This window comes from Solanum dulcamara, chromosome 10 (genome assembly GCF_947179165.1).
Source record: "Solanum dulcamara chromosome 10, daSolDulc1.2, whole genome shotgun sequence".
NCBI lineage: Eukaryota > Viridiplantae > Streptophyta > Magnoliopsida > Solanales > Solanaceae > Solanum > Solanum dulcamara.
In genome coordinates, this window is record NC_077246.1 from 47768868 (window position 1) to 47787380 (window position 18513).

Sequence of the window (18513 nt, forward strand, 5' to 3'; positions counted from 1 at the left end):
TCACAAATCAAAACAGAGTTTACGCTTTTAAAATAATTTTCCTAATATTTTCCTTAAAATTAGGTGGCGACTCTAAATATTTTTCAAAATTAGAGGCATAACCACTTTATGTTGTGAACTATTTAGACCAGTTCAAAAATAGGGTACGAAATTTGGTTCATCGTGGATCGATTGACCAAGTCAGTACACTTCCTTATTATTCATACTTCCTACAGTGCTGAGAGGTTGGCCCGTATTTACATTCGGGAGGTGGTTCTCCTTCATGGTGTACCTGTTTCTATCATCTCAGATCGGGGCTCATAGTTCAACTCTAGATTTTGGAGGACTATTCAGGAGGAGTTGGGTAACCGTGTTTACCTTAGCATAATTTTTCACTTGCAGACTAATGGCCCATCGGAGCGCACTATTGAGGTTCTCGAGGATATGTTATGGGTTTGTGCTACGGATTTTGCGGGTCAGTGGTATTAATTTTTTCCCTTGACGGAGTTTGTGTACAATAACAACTACCACTCTAGTATTCAGATGGTCCCATTCGAGGCCTTATATGGTAGGCGTTGTTTCTCTCTGGTTGGTTGGTTTGAGTATGTGGAGCCTAGGCCGCGCAGTACAGACTTGATGCAGGAGGCCTTAGATCATGTGAGGGTGATTCACAATAGGCTCAGGACAGCTCAGAGTAGATACTAGAGTTATGCGGATCGGAGGCGTAGGCAGTTGAGATTTTGTGTCGGTGATAGGGTGTTCCTCCTTGTATCGCCCATGAAGGGAGTGATGAGATTTGGGAGGCGGGGAAAGATTAGCCCCAGGTATATTGGCCCTTTTGAGATATTGAGGATAGTTGGCGAGGTTGCATATGAGCTAGATTTTCCTCCGGCCTTTTCAGCTATTCATTCGGTCTTTCATGTTTTGATGTTATGCCGATATATTACAGACGAGTCCCATGTGCTTTAGTATGACGCGGTTGACTTGGATGATCGTTTGAGCTATATTGAGGAGCTAGTTGCTATTTTGGCCAGAGATGTCAGGCAGTTGCGATCTAGAGCCATTCCTATAGTTAAGGTCCATTGGAGGCATAGTCCAGTCTAGGAGGCTATCTAGGAGACCGAGCATGAAATGAGGGCACAGTTCCCTAAATTATTTGAGCCTTCGGGTACTTCTTGACTCTTATTTTCATGGACGAAAGTCCTTTTAGTACTAGATATTATAATGCCCCTGCATGTCATTTTTGAATCAAAGCATTCATTCCATCACTTAGATCATTTCTGTAGCGACCCCAAGTCATTGATGACTTACTATCAATGACTGTTTGGTCGCCTGGTCATTCGTTTGGGTTTTAGGATAGTTTTCCAATTTTGGAGCTTTTATAACTTGAAAAGTTGACTTCGGTCATAACTTTAGAAAAATGACCCCAAGAGCGAAATACTGACAGTTCCATCAGCTCTAGAATGGCCAAATTAGTCTAGTTGCATGGTCGACATGAGTTATGAGGCAATCAATATGAGTTTGGGGCCATTTGGCACTTTTGGCCTTTGAAATTTTGCCCATGGTTGACTTTGGTCAACATTCTTGGAAAATGCTCTTAGATGAAAATTTTGACAATGCAGTTAGCTCTGGAATGTTGAGTTTGGTTTTAAACGACCCTTCATTCTCTTCTCGAGGCTTCTAGTCTAATCTTAGGGTTGTTGTAAAATTTGGCTCAACATAACACTTAGTTGTGGGACCCAGTTTCATTTGTAATGATCTCATATGGAAATTTTGACTGTGCCATTGAGTCTGTAACGTCGAATTTAGTGGGGTAGCATATCTCATTTGTAAGTATGGGATTTTGAATAAATTCCGAGCAACCCCTAGGAATATTTGAAGTTGGTGAGAACGAGCTGTTACAGGCCACAATGGCCTTCGCATTCGCGAGGCCCTTGGCTGCAATCGCGAGGGTCTGGTCCCTTGACCATCTCAATTGTGTGATCCACGTTGACCACACTATGGTCGTCATTATCACAAGGTCAAACCCCCGCAATTGAGAGTGTCTTTTTCCCAGCAGGTCGTGATCGTGTTTCCTACTCTGATATCACAATGAACAATTCCATATAGTCTTTATTTAAAAGACCAGATGAGATCAACTTTGAACCTTGTATCTCTATCATTTGGAGCTCAAAGTTAGCAAATTAAAGGACTAACTTCAAGGGAATTTCCTAGGGGAATGTGTTGGTGAGCTCGAGGAGTTCATCAGAAGCTTTGTTGGAGGTAAATTCGACATTTTAGCTTCTGTATGTTCCATTTTTGGAGTGTTCTTTTAGTGAATTTTTGGAGGTTGATTCTTGGCTAATTTGAGTCCGTTTTGAATGATTCTTGAGGCTAATTTGTGGGTTTTTCCACAAGGAACATTGCAGTAGGCTTGGTTTGGATCGTGTAAGTTTCGTTTTTGATAAATTACGGCTTATAGGTGCTTCCATAGTTGTTTCCTTTAGCTTCAAATGAGGGAATTTTGATATATGTGTGGTTGTAGCTAATTCTAGTGCATGAATTATGTTTTTTTAGGAACACTAGCTTGGGGTAGCGTCTAGGACCTATTTTTGGGGATTCTAGAATTCCAAACGCGGGTCCCACATTTCCAATTTTGGACCCCAAAATTGGTCCATCTCCAAAAATTTTGAATTTACTATCTAAATGATCGTAACGATGTTTTAATTCTATTTTTGACAGCGTGACAGTGTTTTGAGGTAGTTCAAAAAGGGAAAGCTAAGATTTTATGAGTTGGAGCCTGTGCGGTCGGCCTACAGGTAGGCTACAAATTTCTCCTCTTTAGACTAAGCATGTTTAGGCATTTGTATACTGAATTGTATGAGGTTGGAGGGGTTTGGGTGTCGAGAATGCTAAATTCCTAGATTCCATGCCCTAGGTGTTATTTTTGGGGTATTGTTGAACTGTTAAATCATGTCTCCTGTTATTTTTGGATCATCCATACCTTGTGGTGTGTTCTGTACCTTTGGTTATATATTTGGAAGCGGTTTGTCCTTATTCTAGGCTTAGACTAGTTTTGCCCCTAACTTGTGCGATTTTGGTGACATTGGGCCTTAGAACTTCTCCGACGTCATTTTGGAAAGCTTATCTCCCTGTAGACTGGTAGATCAGACTTTAGTATGATAGTCTGAGCTTTAGCTAGGCAGTAACACAACTTTGGGACCTTACCTCCATAATGCCCTATTCTCCTATCGGTCCTGTATCTCTTGATACTTGATTTTGGAAGTCTTTTCAATGATTCTGGTTTTATGTGGTTTAGGCTAGAATGATTCATTGATGGCGCTCGATTTGGGGGTACTCCCCGTGAAGTTCAGTTGACCATTGATCATAATTCGGATCGACTCTCCTTTGTTCGTGGTTCAAGTCCCCATTTCACTCCACCGGGCGGGGTTCAAGTCCCCACCTTATTATTGTAGCCTCAGTTCAAGCCACCGCTCCTTACTCACTTTGGTTCGACTCCTTAGCTACTATTATCCATTTCAAGTTCGTGGTCTAGCTTACACGTGGTTCAAACCCACAATTATCTATCACTCGATTCAAGTCCATGGTTGCATTCAAATCTCGGATCGGGTCCTTGATCCTCTGATGAATCATCAGTTCAATTCCTTATCTACTCTCAACTTTGGGTTAAGGTTTCAAGCTTTTGAGATGGTTTGGTTCAAGTCCAGGATATTAGTGGCACTGTTGGAACTTTATCGGATCCACTCTTTTTACTTCAACTATCTTTGCTCCTGTCGGGCTTTGTCACGACCCAACCTAGGGCCTAGTCATAACATGATAATTGAAACCCCGAAGGGGCTCCAACCAAGCCTCTTGTACATATCATAAGCATACATAAGGTAAAGCAAAAGAGGAAACATCATAAGAGAGTAAACTATGAATAGAAATTTAAGAACGTCACATGACAACATAAACTCGAAATATTTGTCCAACTAGATACCTCTACTCAAGAATATGGGCGGGGGCTAAGACATGTCCTTAGCTCACCCTTAATATGAAACATAGCAAAAGTCTTTAAAAATAATAAATAACTCGATAAACAGAATATCCAACCCATGATATTGAACTTGCAGCGGTTGTGTTTGCTTTGAAAATATGGTGTCATTATCTTTATAAGGTGCATGTTGATGTGTTTACCGATCACAAAAGCTTACAATATGTGATTAGCCAAAGGGACTTGAACCTTAGGCAAAGGAGATGGCTTGAATTCCTAAAAGAGTATGATATGAGTGTGTTGTACCATCCGGGTAAGGCAAATGTTATAGCTGATGCTCTTAGTCAGTTGTCCATGGATAATGTTGCACATGTTGAGGAAGATAGGAAGGAGTTGGTTAAATATGTCCATAAATTGGCACGTTTAGGTGTGCGTTTGTTTGACTCCAATGATGGAAGTGTTCTTGTACATAATGGCTCGAAATCATCTCTTGTGCCGGATGTTAAGGCCAAACAAGACCATGATCCGATTTTGATTGAATTGAAGAATTCGGTTACCCAAAAAGCCATTAAGGCTTTGTAACAAGGGGGAGATGGGGTACTTCATTACCAAGGTCGTTTGTGTGTTCTTAATGTTGATGGGTTAAGAGATTTGATAATGAATAAGGCCAATATTTCTCGATATTCAATTCATTCGGGATCCACTAAGATGCATCGCAATTTAAGGGAAGTGTATTGGTAGAATGGCATGAAGAAGGACATAGCAAAGTTTGTGTCTAAGTGTCCTAATTGTCAACATGTTAAAGTTGAGCATAAAAAACCGGGAGGTTTAGCTCAAGACATTGAAATTCCTACTTAGAAGTGGGACGATGTGAAGGGTTTGCCTCATACTAGAAGGAAATATGATTCTATTTGGGTTGTTGTGGACCGAATGACTAAATTGGCACACTTTCTACCGGTTGAGACTTCTTATGGTGCTAGAAGACTATGCTAAGTTATACATTTGTGAACTTGTGAAACTTCATGGTATTCTCTTAGAGATTATTTCGGATAGAGGTACTCAATTCACTTAACATTTTTGGAAGTCATTTCAAAAGGTATTGGTACAAAAGTCAATTGAAGTACCGCTTTTCATCCTAAAATCGATGGACAAGCTGAAAGAACGATCCAAATTTTAGAGGATATGTGGAGGTCGTGAGTGATTGGTTTTAAAGAAAATTGGGATGAAAATTTTCCATTGATCGATTTTGCCTATAATAGTAGTTATCACTCTAGCATCCAAATGGCTCCTTTTGAAGCCTTGTATAGAAGAAAATATAGATCCCCAGTGGGATGGTTTGAAGTGGGTGAGATGGCATTAACTGGTCCCGATTTGATAGTTGATGCAATGGAGAAATTAAGGCTCATAAGAGAAATATTAAAGACGAGTCAAAGTCATTAAAAGTCCTATTCGGATATTAGAAGAAAAGAGCTTGAATTTGTGTGGATTATTGGGTGTATTTGGAGGTCTCACCTATGAAGGGTGTAATGCATTTTGGTAAGGAAGGGAAATTGATTCCTAGATATGTTGGACCTTATAGAATATTAAAGCGTATTTGTAACGTGGTTTATGAGTTAGATTTGCCATTTGAGTTGGCTACGGTTTATCCGGTATTTTATGTGTCGATGTTGAGAAAGTTTGTGGGTGATCCAAACTGTACTATGCCATTGGAAATTTTGGATGTTGAAGAGAATTTGACTTATGAGGAGGTACCGGTGGAAATCTTAGAAAGGCAAGTGGAAAGATTAAGGAACAAAGTTGTTGCATCCGTCAAAGTGTTGTGGAGAAGTTAACAAGTAGAGAGTGCAACATAGGATGCAGAAGCGGACATGATGAAACATTATCTGTATCTCTTTCCTTCCACTCAAGCCTAAGGTACTAAGGCGTTCATGATTGAATCGATTAAAACTCCTACGTTTCAGTTCCACATGTAATTCATATGCATGCATGTTCATGAAAGTTGATTTAAAAGTCATGATTTATGATAAGTTTGAAAATATCATGGTTTATGCTTTGCTATGTGTCTTTGCATTCATGGCTTGCTAGTTCTCATTCCATGTCCTTTCTATGCTAAGTTAATCTCACTCGAGGATGAATGTTCCCCATGGAAAGATATGTAAGACCCCGTAAGAGGAAAGGTCGAACGAAAGGAAAATTTAAGAAGAATTGGACTCACAAAGTTCTATGAGTTAGTCTATGACTCATAGAGTCTATTACGAGTGGTACACTTGACTTGTGGAAGTGAAGTAAAAGTTGGAATTTTTTCTAAGGCAAGAATGAGAGTCAACGAGTCATTTTGATGACTCGTAAAAGATTCTACGACTCGCCGAATTGAGTCATAGTGCAGAGCTTATACCCTGCAATTATTCAACCCTCATAACCTACTCTATGACTCACAAAGACATGTTATAGAGGAGTTGACAACTCATCAAAATGAGTCCTACACAAACTTCAGAGGCTAGCATTTTCTAAGATTTTAAACCATACTAGACGAATGAAGTCTACGACTGGTAGACTTGAGAATGAGTCGTAGACACGAATCGTATAGAAAGTTCAAAGATCTAATTTTCATGCCTTCTTAGGTACCTGCAGGACGAGTCTTCTTGACGACTCATCACTATTTCTATGTCTCGTAAGATTCAATTCATAGGGATAAAATCTGGATTAAATGAAGGGTATTTCCTTCTTTTCCCAACTTAAAAGTCTTTATATACCTAATTCTTCAAATTCCCCTCCTATTCTATTCATTCTTCAAAATTTTCCTAAGGCAAGTTCTTCTATTATGATTCATGGTTGAGACTCTTTCTATGATGTTTCCGCATTTATTTTACCTTATGTATGCTTTATGACATATTAAAAGGCTTGGTTAGAGCCCTTCAGAGATTTGATCATCGTGTTATGACTAGGTCCTAGGTTGGGTCATGACATTCTATTGCGCACTTGATGACAATGGAAAAGCTGTTGCAAATACCATTATTGGAGGAGCATTCTTGGCCAATACTTTTCAAGAGGCTGTTGAGAAACTCGGTCGTGTTATAAAGACTAACCGAGCTTCGAGCACTAGGGACACCAAAACTTCAAAAAGCTCTTTTGTTGTTGTTACTGATAACGCTCAACTACACCATTACGATTCGAAGTGTAGGCTGTCGCTGGCAATATATGCCCAATGTGTATGGTCGGGTTGAATCCCACAAGGAACAATGTGTAGGCGATTAAAGAAATAAAGAATTACAAGACACTAGTTTGAATCCGAAACGAACAATACAATTATAATATGAAAATTTTAGTAACTATTTAGGACAAGGGTAATGGAACACGGATACAAGGTCAAAGGACTTTCCAAGCAAGGAATCAAACGAAATTTGGGGAAATTCGAAATCAACTTAATATTGTAATCTATCAATGGATAGGCAAGGATCAATCAATTGTATGAAAATGATCTCTCAATTACTAGTCATCTATCCATGCTAGCTCTCTCGATCCTAGACAAGGGTAATAACACACCTAATCCAATCCTTAATAAAATCCTTTCTCTCGAGCAAGATTACAATTGATATGTTCAATTCAACAATCAATGGCTATTTGCTAATTTAACCACTCTAAATTACCATTTAGGGCTAACATGAAGATCTAACATAGACATATATTTCCAACCATAAATCATAAATGAAACATGTCAAATTAACAAAAACCATATCAAATTAACAAATCATAAGCTAATACAAAAACCCAAATCAAATTGTGATAATTACATACCCAAATCCAATTGTGATAATTACACCTATAATTCATGCATTACAAAGCAAGGAAATGAAGAAAGGATGAAAATAATTACAATTGACAGTTAAATCTCCAATCTGATGGGGAATTTTAGGAAACTTGCTATGAAAACCTAAGCCCAAGCTATACAGTGTTCTTCAAGATGTTTTCACTATGTGTGATGTAGAATCAAGATAAGGTTTCCCATGGGTTTTTCGTCAGTTTTTGAGAGAATTTGGGGTCCAAGGGTGTAAACTTCCAAATCAACTCTTCCACTCTAGCCGACAGTCGCTAAAGTGACTTTCGGTTCGCAAAAGCGGACCTCGCTAAAGCGACCTATGACTCTGCTGACTAGTTTACTAAAGAAAATGCTAAAACGGTCAATTGAACTCATTGACTGCTCGCTTAAGAGAGCCTCTTATCGCTTAAGCCACATCGGAGGCCCATTTCTGCACTATTTTTCTACTCATTTTTCCTTAATTCTTGTGTTTTCCATCAAAACTCCTTATAATCCACAAATACCTGAAATAAGCATAATTCAAAGGATAATTAACCTCAATCATTAGATTAAGAACGCAAAGGCATAAGAAAAAAGCCCCAAATGAGTGAAAATCACCCACTCATCAACACCCCCAACTTAGAAACTTTGCTTGTCCTAAAAAAACAAATTCAACACCACAAGAGGCAATCAAATTGAGCACAACACGTACACTCCAACTAAGGATCATGATTATGACTTTGGTTGGTACCAACAATTAGTAAACAAGCATGTTCTATTGTATCCAAGCAACTCCCCCGACTTCAAACACACTTCCAAAAACAAAATTAATTTTTAAGAATGATCAAGGAACAACACTAACTCTCAATAAGTGACTCAAAACTACTAGTCAACCAACAAACTCCCTTGACTTAACTCCGGAATATATTACCTTCACCAATACATCCTAATTTGCACGCCCTCACAAGAACGAACGTACCAAGACACTCACAAAGTATTTACAAAGCAAGGGACAAAGGCACTCACACTCACACTCACAAAAAGCATCTCATGAACATAAGTACCACGCTGCCCTTATTTTCAATCATCATTGGCTCAAAATCAATTGGTCGGAGATCACAAAGGACTTTTAACAAGCTTGTAATGTAGGTTTAGGGAAGGTTAGGATAATATTTAGGTATAAGTGACTACTCCCTCCTTGAACTACTTACAACTCATCATTTTTCCAACTTTTTCACATCGATACATATTCAAAATATTTATTCCCATTATCGATGCCCCACGCAAGCAACATTTTTTTTCTTCTTTGGAGGAATTCTTTTTCTTTTGATCTCTTCTTTCATTTTTTTAATTTTTTTATTTTTTTCAAAGTTCTTTTTCAACTAATACTTTTTCCTCCTTTCTTTGATTCAATTATCTCATTACTCAATTTCAAGCTTTCATGTGATTAACATCGCCTTTATTAGTTTCCACCAACACCCCCAAGTTAGTATTTTAGCCCCAATTCAAATAATTTCCATTCTCAAAGAGGGAAGGGTTCAAAAGAGGGTGACATTTTCAAAATCGGGAAAGGCTTGTAATGAGGTTGCCAAGAAAAGCATTTAGGCTCAAAGGGGTTAACTAGGGATTTATTTGTGCAAAGGTAGGCTTTTTAGGTCAAGTGGACTGTCAAGAATCACAAAGAAAACCTAAGATTATCTCTCCAACTAAAATCAATCAAGGACAACATTCAAAGAATAACCGAACAAGTTCTAGCTAGTACAAAAGGTCACCAGGAATTATTTCAACGACTCACCACACATGATATGCAAACTATTCTGAACAGATTCATTTCACTTCCTAGTCAAGCACAAAGGATTCATTTTTCACACTCACCACCTAATGAGTAAAGAGTCACCAAAAGAGTCAAAGCGTTGTCAGAACATCATTCAATTTCGAATACCAACTTTCCCACAAAAGTTTAGGAGGGGTATGCTCATTTCACAATTTACAATGCTTGACTAAATCTATTAGTACCAAACAAGTCAACAATCTCACATTAAACTCTAACAAGGTCAAAAATGTCACGGTTACTCAGACTTCATGACAAAGCATTCGGCTACTCAAACTTCACCACTAACAATCCCAATTCTCATTAGCTATGGGTACTCAGACTTCCCCTGCTCAAAGGAACATAATGGTTACTTAGACTTCACCGTGCATGCAGAAAGAACACTAACACAAACATGACAATTTCCCCTTAACAAAGTTGTCACTCTATGTATCATTGGGCAACGTCATTTCATGTTTTATATCACAATAAAAAAAACAAAAAAGCTACAAACTATAAATGAAAACTAAATGAAATAGGCCAATCCAACATAATAGCATAATCATAATCAAGTCCGACAAGGGTAGTAAAAACATCAATCCATAACAATAAAAAATAATAATAACAGCCCAAAGGTGAGCACCCCCAACTAAAAACATCACTGTGTCCTCACAGTAAACATAAGAAAATATCAATGTGGATATAAAGGGACTCTCTGGGCTGCATCACTCCTCCTCACTCTCAATGGCCTTGCTATCCTATGTATCCTCACCATCATCATCAGACCACTCTTGGGGCATGCCAACATTCTCATTCAGTCTCGATGAGGAAAGTGAATCCTTTCCCTTCAAGACCCTTAGTATCCCTTTCACACCTTTACACATTTGGGTGAAAAACTTATCGCTTCTTTTCTCCCTTTTCATCATCTTATTATGGGATCAGATCAACTCATCGTGTTACTTATGCCAAATCGGCGTAAGCCTTTTTCAAATTACTCAATTGAGCCTTTTGTTTTTATTGATCCTCCAAATACACATCAAACTCTTTTTGAGGTACGAAAGAATGAAGTCCACCATATGGATCACCTAGCCCTTGAGGTAGATTTTTTACCAACTCTCGGACCACCCTCAACTCATCGGTCAATATCTCAAAAGTTCCTATCACCGATGGCTTAGAAGAACTCACCTCTGCACACACTGATTTTTTAGAATCTACCTTTATTTTCTTGCTTTTAACCATGGTGCCATTACCTCGCATTTTAATAGGGTAGGTAGGACTTTTGGACCCACCCAATTATCATTCGGTCCCTTCTCAACTTTGGCACGCCTGCACAATTATATGATCAAAGTGGGGACAATAAGGGATTGACTATCAAGTGCCCCACATTTAATATAATATCATTAATTATGCATGCTACAATTTGAGCTTTCAACACCGGGATATTATTAGGATTCCCACTCGGGGAGATTCGGCTGTACACCATTGACATCCACATCTTGGCTTCGGCCATGAGATTGGAGAACAGAATTCTGGCTTTTTAATAGCCTAACGAACATCCTTGATAGGGCATAATTTTGATGCCAACCAAGTGCCCTGAGCCTAATCTTTAGTAGTAAATGCCGTAGTAGCATGGTTTGGCAACCTGTAGACCACATTTATCACCTTCGGCCCATAGTCAACCACTTTACCTCAGACATTTATTAACTTTAATGATATATCAATCTCCATGAGATTGGAAATTGCACCCATTGCTCATTTTCCTTGCATGGCTCCTGAGCGAAACAAATCCATCTGGAGGCCTCCAATCGTTGATAGATATTTGGAAGCATCTCGGCCACCTTTTCAAGTGAAATGGCTCTCTCAAGGAATAATTTCTTATTTATTAGATCCCTGTAGTAGCTTTCTTGTGCTCGGAGATAGACAAATCTGTTTTGGTCATAGTGGACCACATTTTCCTCTTCATCAATAAGGTACCTCGCCATTCCTGACTTTTTCAAAAATCTGTAAATCACAATAGCATGAAAACATAAGCAACATGTGTTAAACAATGCAATGCTATTTATTAAAGACAATGAAATGGGTTAAGAAATAATTTGGAATAACGATACGCCATAATAGTTTTCAGAAAACTTGCAGACACAGCCTATGATGTCATTAAAGAGACCTAGGGAATCGCTTAAGTGAACATCATTTAGCTGCAATGGGCCGTAAAAGTGGAAAGGTTCTTAAGAAAACAAGGCTCACTTTAGCGGCCTATTCGTCCCTTCTTCGAGATGCAACTTTTTAGCCTTAATTTTTGCACATAAATTTACCCCCTATGATTTCTATTCAAACAACATTCAACTAATAATTTGAAAACTCGATCCTTTCATCCCCACAATTTTCAAAATCAATTTCTCATGAGCATTTTACCAAACACAAGGTGGGTTACCTAGTTTACTAACAATTTGAACATGAAATGGGTACTCAAGACTTCCCCAATCATAATAAATCAACCCAAACACTTGCAATCAACAACTTTCAAGAATAATCAGCCAATTTTCATGAAAAATTAACCCCCCAAAAAGGAGTTTTCATCACAAATAGCATTCCCAACTTTCAAACAAAGCATATGAAAATCACAGGTTAGATTTACCATCTAGATAAAAGATATTAGTGAACATTACCAGATTGTATTTTCACAATGAAGATGCACAAGTTCGGAGGGATAGGATTTAGGAGATACAGAGAAAACCTTTCTTTAATTGGCCCTTGGCCTTTTGGCTTCTGTTTTAAGAATGCTAGAACTTGGGTGTTTGCTTAAGCGACATGAGTTTGCTTTTGCGGTCTTTTAATGAGAAGAAAAGTTCGCTTTAGCGAGTACCCTCTGCTTTAGCAATGTTCTCTTTAGCGATAGGATGCCGCTTTTGCAGACATTCCGTAAGAGAGCCATCCTTCACTTTAGCGATATCAAAGGGTGTTCCCTGCACTCAATTTTCCGGTAAATTCGGTGATCTCAGATCTATTTCAACGACTTGCCCAATGTATTTTGGCGATCTTCAACTTTGAAAAAGTGCTCCAAGTCCTATTTTAAAGGTAGTAACACCCCAAACTTCAATTTTAATCAAAATTTTACTTCCTAACTTGTTCAAAACACTCCCAAAAACTTTGAAATCATGAGGATTAATCAAAAATAAAATCCTAATCTATTTTTTAAAAAAACAAAAACTCAAAAGTAAACTAAAATTTTTTTTTTTTTTAGAAATCGATGGGTTGCCTCCCATCAAGCGCACAATTTAACGTCATGGCGCGATGCTAGTTTTATCACCCTTTGTGTTTCCACTTCAAGGCAATGTAACTTCTCCCCAACTTCAAATCAATTTCTCTTCAAAAAGCATAGGGACAACATGAAAGCATCAAGAACCACACTCGATCTCTCCACTTTGAAGACTTGAATTTCTTACTCAATTTCAAATCATTCTTTCTTTGAGGATCATTGGGAAAGAGTGATAGAGTCATAGGACATTTGAACATCGAACTTCATAATTCTTGGCCTTCAAGTGAATGACACCATTACTTTCAAATGAACTAGAGTGGCCACATATGATCATTTTGACTTTTTCTTGCAACTCTAGTATCATTTCTTTGATTTCGACATCTGCAAATTTTATTGGCTTGGTTTGATTGCAAACATACAAGATTTCATAAATGTCAATCAAAACCCCTTTTTCGTGAGATTCCAACTCCTATTTGCTTTTTTTGACCACTTGACGAGGAGCATGACATGCTTCAATTCTTGTTCGTACATTGGCCTTCAAAGTCGCAATTTAAAACTCAATTTGGATTATTTCATGGAATCGAGTTAGGTGCAAATTCTGGAGATCATCCCTCATTTTGTGTATTAGATATTGTAGCTTCTCACCATATCCAACCTTTTGGGACAAGAATATGAGCCAAGATTGACTCACCACACCAAAGTTTTCATAAATCTCTTCATCTAGAGAAGCTTCCACAACACAACCCTAACATGAAGTCCTCCATAACAAGGAAATGGGTCATCAATGTAGGTCTTACAACTACCAAGCATTGTTTCTTCACAAAAAGTCATAGAAACAAACAAAAACTAATATTGATAATTTGGATAGAAACTATTAAACTAAAAATTCTAAATCAATTCAATACGCCAAATTGTTTGCCAGTAACGGCGCTATTTTTTATAACACTCAACTACACCTTTACGATTCAAAGTGTAGGCTATCGCTAGCAATATAAACTCAAAGTGTAAGTTCGGGGTTGACTTCCATAAGAAAAAATGTGTAGGCGATTGAAGAAATAAAGAATTATAAGATACTACTTTGAATCCGAAATGAATAATACAATTATAATGTGAAGATTTTAGTAACAATTTAGGACAAGGGAAAGGGAACAAGGATACAAGAGCAAAGGCCTTTCCAAGAAAGGAATCAATGGGAATTTGGGGAAATTAGAAATCAATTCAATATTGTCAACTATCAATAGATAGGCAAGGATAAAACAATCATATAAAAAGCATCTCTCAATCACTAGTCATGTATCCATGCTAGCTCTCTCGAGCCTAGACAAGGATACTAACACAACTAATCCGATGCTTAGCAAAATCCTCTCTCTCGAGCAAGATTATATTTGATACATTCAAATGAACAATCAACGGCTATTTGCTAGTATAACCACTCCAAATTACCATTTTGGGCTAAAATGAAGATCTAACATAGACATATGTTTGCAATCATAAGTCATAAATAAAACATGTCAAATTAAGAAAACCCATATCGAATTAACAAATCATGAGCTAATACAAAAACCCAAATCCAATTATGATAATTACACCTACAATTCATGTAATACAAAGCAAGGAAATGTAGGAAGGATGAAAATATTTACAATTGAGAGTTCAATGTTCAATCCGATGGGGAGTGGTAGGAAATTTGATATGAAAACCTAAGCCCAAGCTATGGCGTGTTCTTTAAGGTGTTCTCTTTATGTATGATGTAGAGTCAAGATAAGATTTCCCATGGTTTTCTATTATCTTTTGAGAGAATATGGGGTCTAAGGGTGTAAAATTCCAAAGCAGCCCTTCCACTCTAGCCGGCAGTCGCTAAAGTGACTTTAGGTTCGCAAAAACGAGGTCCTGTTTTCTAAAGAGACCTGTGACTCTGCTAACTAGTTCATTAAAGTGGATGTCGTGTGATCGCTAAATCAATCCATTGACTGCTTGCTTAAGAGAGCCTCTTGTTGTTTAAGCGACATCAGAGGCCCATTTTGTACACTATTTTTCTACTCATTTTCCTCAATTCTTGTGTTTTCCATCAAAACTCCTTATAAGCCACAAATACCTAAAATAAACATAATTCAAAGGATAATTAGCCTCAATCATTAGATTAACAACACAAAGGCATAAGAAAAGATCTCCAAATGAGTGAAAATCATCCATTTATTAGTTACAAATCAGAGTTCCAAGATAAACGATGATGTACTACAAGAGATCGCTAAATTGAGGACTGATGTCAAACTGGTATTCAAGAACTTGGGACTAGAGAAAATCAATGCAATCATCCAACTAGGTAGGACACCAAGACATGATGACTATGGATATAAGAAATATGCATATTATGTAAATGATCATTTGGGAGGAGGGGGTTATAGACTAATGCTCAAGCATCCAATCTAGATTTTTAGCGCCAAGGTCAAGGAAATCAAGTTCAAAACTATAATAACTTCAATCAAGAGGGTCATTACAACCATGAAAACAACTACAATAATGAGAACAACTATAATCAGAATGTATACAATAATCCAAACCTTAGGCAAGACAAAGAAGGTGATTGAGGAAGGAGATTTAACAACAAGAGTGGTCCATACATCCCACCCAGAAATTAAGATAGGGGATCTGAACTTGCAAAAATTGAAGACCTGATGACAAAGATGATGAAAAAGTATGATATGAATGAGGATAACATTAAGGAGATACACAATGATCTTTCAGGAATGGATCAAAGAGTTGAGTCACATTCTATATCCATAAAGCTTATTGAGCAACAATTGGGGTATATTTTGTCATTTTTGAATCCACACTAGAAAGGAACTCTCCCAAGTAATATAATCTAAAATCCAAAGAAAGACGGTCAATGCATGGCTATGAACACATGAAGTGGATAGTGGATCTACCAATGCCTGAACTAGAGGATGATGCACACAACTCAGATATTAGTGAGGATAAAACAGTAAGCAAATCTAAGAAGAAACTAGTGAGTGAAAAGCTAAGAACCAAACAACCCAAGAAAGGAGATAAAGAGCATAATGAGACAGCTAGCAATAACAAAGAATCTCTAGTTCAAATTCCAATGCCACGACCACCTCCACCTTTTCCATAGAGATTGAAAAAGAAGGCTGAAGACTGGAAGTATATTAAGTTTATCTCCATGCTGAAACAAATGTTTTTGAATGTTTCTTTAATGGAGGTGTAGGGGAAAAATTCCTTGATATGCAAAGTTTATGAAAGATCTTATAATAAAGAAGAGAACGGTGAGCTTTGAACTGGTTGACTACTTGCATCATTATAGTTCAATAGCTACTTGCTCACTTATGCATAAAAAAGGGACCCTAGAGCATTCACCATACCATGTACTATAGGAGCATCTAACTTTGCAAAGGCGTTGTTTGACTTGGGTGCTAACATTAATTTGTTGTTGTAGTTAATGTTTCGATAACTAGGATTAGGATCCCCCAAATCAATGTCAATGCAGCTCTTGATGGCAGATCGTTCTGTAAAGAAGCCCATTAGCATTATTTATGATGTTCTAGTGAAGGTCGACTCATTCATATTCCCTATGGAGTTCGTCATTCTTAACTGCGAGGTAGATTTTGATGTATTTATCATTATGGGTAGGCCATTCTTTGCATTTGAATGTTCTTTAGTGGATATGAAAATTGGGCAATTAAAATTTTGACTCAATAAAGAAGAAGTGATTTTCGATGTATGATGATCAATGAAGCATCGCAATGAGTTACGAGTAGTGTCTGTGATTGATGTTATTGATGATATGCAACTTGAGATCCCTATTAAGGAGATAGTAGGTGTTGAAGCTCTAGCTATTATCATCATAAACTTTGATGGAGATCACATTGGGGAGTAGGAAGAGATGGTTTGTGTACTTAATGGACTTGGGATGCTCAACCATGCCCCAATAAGACTTGACTTAGAATTGAAGAATAGAGTCATCCCATCTGCAAAACCATCCATCGAGGAACCTCTAACTTTGGAACTTAAATTGCTGCCATCTCACCTGTAGTATGCATTCTTGGGGCCGAACAATAATTTGCCAATCATAATAGTTGCTAATCTTCACCAAAGGCAAGTGGAAGCTCTAACATCTTTCTTGAGGCATTTCAAACGAGAAATAGGATGGTCCATAGCCGACATCATAGGCATCCCACCTGGAATATATTTCCACAAAATTCAACTCATGCTAGAATGTAAACCAATCATTAAGCAATAAAGGCGACTCAACCCGTATATGAAAGAGGTAGTTAAAAAGGATATCATCAAGTAGTTAGAAGCTGAAGTTGTTTACCTGATCGCCAATAGTAATTGGGTAAGTCTTGTCCAATGCATACCAAAGAAGGGTGGTATTATTGTGGTGCCAAATGCAAAGAACGAGCTTATTCCAATGAGGCTTGTCACTGGTTGGAGGTTGTGCATGGATTATCATAAGCTAAATTCATGGAAAGAAAAAGATCAATTCCCAATGTCATTCATGGATCAGATATTAGACCGTCTCGCTGGAAAGGGATGGTACTATTTTCTTAATGGTTATTCAGACCACAACCAGATTTCTATCGCACCCGAAGACCAAGAAAATACCACTTTCACTTGTCCATATGGGATATTCATTTTCAAAAGGATGTCATTTGGATTATGTAATGCCCCAAAGACTTTAAAACATTGTATGATGTCTATATTTTCAATTATGGTAGAGGACATAATCAAAGTTTTTATGGATGATTTTTCTATGGGCGTGACTCTTTCGATGATTGCTTGGCTTATCTTAAAATCATACTCCGAAGGTGTAAAGATTGTAATCTTATGCTCAAGTAGGAGAAGTGTCACTTCATGGTAAAAGAGGTCATTGTGTTGGGTCATAAGATCCCGATAAAAGGCATAGAAGTGGATCGAGCAAAGATTGAGGTAATCAAAAAGCTGTACGCTCATATCTCTATTGAAGGCATTAGAAACTTTTTGAGGTACGCCGGATTATACCACTTCATCAAATATTTCTCAAAAATAGCACATACATTATGCAAATTACTTGAGAAGGAGATGAAATTCATTTTTGATGAGTCCTATCTAAAAGCTTTTGAGGAGTTGAAACAAAGTCTAGTATCGACTCCAATCATTATTTCACCTGATTGGGAGCAGCCATTTGAGGTCATAAGGGATGTGACAGGAGTAACACTTGGCATAGTATTAGAACAAAGGCGCGAGAATATTCAACATCTGATATACTATGCTAGCAAAGCTCTTAATATCGCCTAAAGAAACTACACTGTGACCGAACAAAAGTTGCTCGCCTTAGAATTCACTTTCGAGAAGTTTAGATTCTACTTGCTTGGTACTAAAGTCATTGTACACATTGATCATGCAGCATTGAGATACCTCATATCAAAGAAGGATACCAAGACGAGACTGATTCCTTGGGTATTACTATTGCAAGAGTTTGATGTTGAAGTTAAAGATCAAAAAGAGATTGAAAACTAGGTTGCTGATCATCTTTCCAGACTTGAAGAAGAGGCAATGTTAAAGTTGGAAGATAGAGTCAAGATAGACCACACCTTTCCTGATGAGTAACTATTCGCAATATCACATGACTTGATTACATGGTTTGCCGATGTTGCTTATTATTTGGTAAGTGATATAGTGGCATTCGAATTTAATAATCA